Source organism: Bos grunniens, chromosome 2 (assembly GCF_055505025.1).
Source record: "Bos grunniens cultivar Pamir isolate PY7600 chromosome 2, Bosgru_T2T1.0, whole genome shotgun sequence".
NCBI lineage: Eukaryota > Metazoa > Chordata > Mammalia > Artiodactyla > Bovidae > Bos > Bos grunniens.
This window is the reverse complement of record NC_141166.1, coordinates 90,523,258-90,526,843: the sequence shown is the minus strand read 5'-3', so window position 1 is coordinate 90,526,843 and position 3,586 is coordinate 90,523,258. Positions and strand designations below refer to the sequence as shown.

At 39.2% G+C, this 3,586-nt stretch overlaps 1 pseudogene; it reads left to right on the top strand.

Annotated features, from left to right (window-relative positions):
* Positions 1 to 662: 662 nt before the first annotated feature.
* LOC147378325 (transmembrane emp24 domain-containing protein 2 pseudogene) lies at positions 663 to 1,306 on the top strand (annotated as a pseudogene).
* Positions 1,307 to 3,586: the final 2,280 nt, after the last annotated feature.

Genomic DNA, 3,586 nt, shown 5'->3' with positions numbered 1-3,586 from the left:
AGTTCATGGGGTTGAAAAGATCAGACATGACTTAGTGACTGAACAACAATAAGGGAAGTATAATACAAAAATTCTACAATATGCAAGAACAGATGTATACTGTAAGCAGAGAGATGGAAGGAAATAAATGCTAGAAATCCCATCCTATTTACAATCCTGCTCATATTCAAGGGCTTATTCTTCCAAATAATCATACAGAGTGTACACATGAGGAGGTAAGACTTTGGGGGGCCAGCTCTGAATTCTGCCTACCACAGGGAGCAATTTGATGATGATTTGAAGCAGAGAAGGGAGAAGGACACTATCTGACTTATGTTTTACTCTTGTTTTTCAAACTTTAAACTTTTTATTTTGTATTGGGGTATAGCTGATTAACAATGTTGTGATGATTTCAGGTTAGCAAATGAGATGATAATATGCACGCCTGCGTATTAAGTCACTTCAGTTGTGACCGACTCTTCCCGACCCTATGGACTGTAGCCCGCCAGGCTTCTACGTCCATGAAATTCTCTAGGCAAGAATATTGACGTCCCCTCAGGTGGCACAGCTGGAAGGGGCGGAGCTGAGGCGGCAGTGGCTGAGAAGCCAGCGGTGGTGGTGGCAACAACCATGGTGGCTCTGGAGGCCGCAGTCCCGGTCCTCGCTTTGGCCCCATCCCCACCATGGTGACACTCGCTGAGCTGCTGGTGCTCCTGGCCTCCCTCCTGGCCACAGCCTTGGGCTACTTCGTCAGCATTGACACGCATGCAGAGGAATGCTTCCTCAAGCGGGTTGCCTCGGGCACTAAGATGGGTCTCATCTTTGAGGTGGCCAAGGGCGGCTTCCTGAACATCGACGTGGAGATTACAGAGCCTGATAATAAAGTAATTTATAAAGGAGACAGGGAGTCCAGTGGGAAATACACATTTGCTGCTTACATGGACGGAACATACAAGTTTTCTTTTAGCAATAGGATGGCCACCATGACTCCCAAAGATAGTGATGTTCACCACTGATATTGGGGAAGACCCCAAAGGACAAGACATGGAAACAGTAGCTCACAAGAACAAGCTAGAAGAAATGATTAATGAGCTGGCAGTGGAGATGACACTGTGAAGCATGAACAGGAATCCATGGAAGTTGGAGAGAGAATACACAGAGCAATCAATGACAACACAAGCTACAGAGTGGTCCTTTGGTCCTTCTTTGAAGTTCTTGTTCTAGTTACCACGACATTGGGACACATCTGCTACCTGAAAAGAGTCTTTGAAGTCTGGAGGGTTGTTTAAAAGCCTTTTCCCCATAATCCCAAATTCATAATTCACTGTTTACCAAACATCTTGGTCATAATAATGTCATTAGTTTCTGTGTTTTTATTTTCTGAACTGTATCTTCACAGCTTTTGTTTCTTTGTGATTAATAGATACTGGGGGAAAACACTTTTTTAGGAAAGCTATAGTGAAAATTTGACATTTGTTTGGCATAAATTCATATTTGAATTCTGCCTCCATTATTCAGGCCCTTCCAAAACTCAAACACTGTAAGCTGAATATAAGTGTAGAGTCCTTAGTTTTCTTTCCTTTTGTTTTCATGATAAAATGCAGTTTGTTCAGGATAGTACTTTACTGATAGTACTTTACTAAAATGACTGCATTCTTGGGATCCCTTATCCTGCAGTTCAAGTCATTAGAAAGATTCATTCTGTTGAGAAACAACAATCCGAATCTTGACATTTTCTACCCAGCTTGATGGCAGAGCTCTGTGAACTAGAGTATGTGACCAGATTGGTACTTTTACATTTTGTCTCTCTTGTTTTTGCCTTAAAGATAAGCCAACAACCTTTACCCCCCACCCCCAAAGTTTCACTTTGAACCTTAGAACTCAATCATCTCCACTTAAAATTGTTGCCACAAGCAACTAATAACCATTTTTTGGTTTCTGCCTAACCTTATAAGAAGTCTATTAAAGCCAGTTCTCTGCATGTTTCAGCAAATGGCAGCTCTTTTTGTTTCTATGCTGGCGCATCCACTTTCTCTACTCTTGGCATGTAGAAGATATGCATTCACGTAATTGGAAAAATCTGGATTTCCAATGCCTAAGGGTTAAAGCCTCTTGGATTTCTTTGCAGTGATATACAGCCACTATTTATTTTTGATCAGTGGCATTTTGGTCACTGTTTAATTAGGGTACTGAATATCACTGTCAGTACTAGGGTTTTGGTTTTTGTTTTTCTTGGGTCTTTCTTTTTTGGCACATGTGAATTTTGTTTTGTATAAAATGAAATGACTTTCTTTTGGTCTCTGATGATGGGTTTAAAATTCAAGGAGCATCTGGTTTTGGTGTGGGGATGATCCAGGATTATGTTGTGACTGATATATACTGGTTATTTGTGCTTTTCTTTTTTTTTTTTTTTAATCTTTGCAAGGGGAAAACTATAAGTAACGAGTTTTGTATAATTAATTTAAACTTGTTACAGGTTTTCATGTTCAGGATAAACAATTTTTCAACCTTGGGTCAAAATATTTGCAAGTTTAAGGTGACTGGACTTTACCCTAGGACAATGGTTGCATGCCAATTGTGTGCATGTGTGTGTCCAAACACTTCAAAACTGAGTTAAAATATGCAAATTTAAAATTGGTTGTGTATCTGATCTGCCCCAGGTTCAGTAAATAAACAGTTCTTTTTAAAAACAACAACAGAAAAAAGAATATTGGAGTGGGTTGTTATGCCTTCTTCCAGCGGTCTTTTTGACCTAGGGGTCAAACCCACGTATCTTATGTCTCCTGCATTGGCAGGAGTGTTCTTTACCACTCGTGCCACTTGGGAAGCCCACTAAATAATCAGTTCAACAATATATGCTCTAATTTTAACATAATGTCAAATAAAGACTGTATTTGTATAATTTTTAATGCTAAAATTTCACCATTTCAACTGTCTAGCCCAATAACCCCATTGGGCTATGACTATTTCCATCTAAAAGATAAAGGCTAAGGGGTCAAAATGCAAAGATAGTACATCCCCACATGCCCAAGCACGTCCCCAAGTCTTCTTTCTCCTTTACAGTGGAACCCACAGAGACTTTAAACTTTTTAATAAGGGATATAGAGGGAGGATGTTGTCATAGGCTGGTTTCAAAGAAAACAAAACAAAAGTGTGATATTACCAGATGAAAACCCCCTTGCCTCCTTTTCCTGTGAAAATATCATGGAGATAGGAAGATCTGGGAGTTTGGTGCCAAACAGCTTATACCTATCAATAGCATAAACAACCTGATGGATCCTAAAGTAGTTTGCTCATTTCATCCATAATTGTCCAAATATTTGACCATTTTTTCCTTTACATCTATTAAAATTCCATATATTATGGGAAATTCTTCAAATTATTTATTTCCATTATGCTTTTGCTGGGTGATTTTTATGTGCCATGCTCTTAGGTACTTGTTTAGGTAATGTAGACTATAGTTGGAGCTAAAAACAGCTGGAAACATTTCTGGAATTGAGGAATTCCTTTAATTCTGAACAGCTACAAGAGAAATTATCTGTCTAGGAAGGAGAAAATGGAGCCTAATAAAGCTAAAAAACAAACACAAATATGTCTACCCAGAATG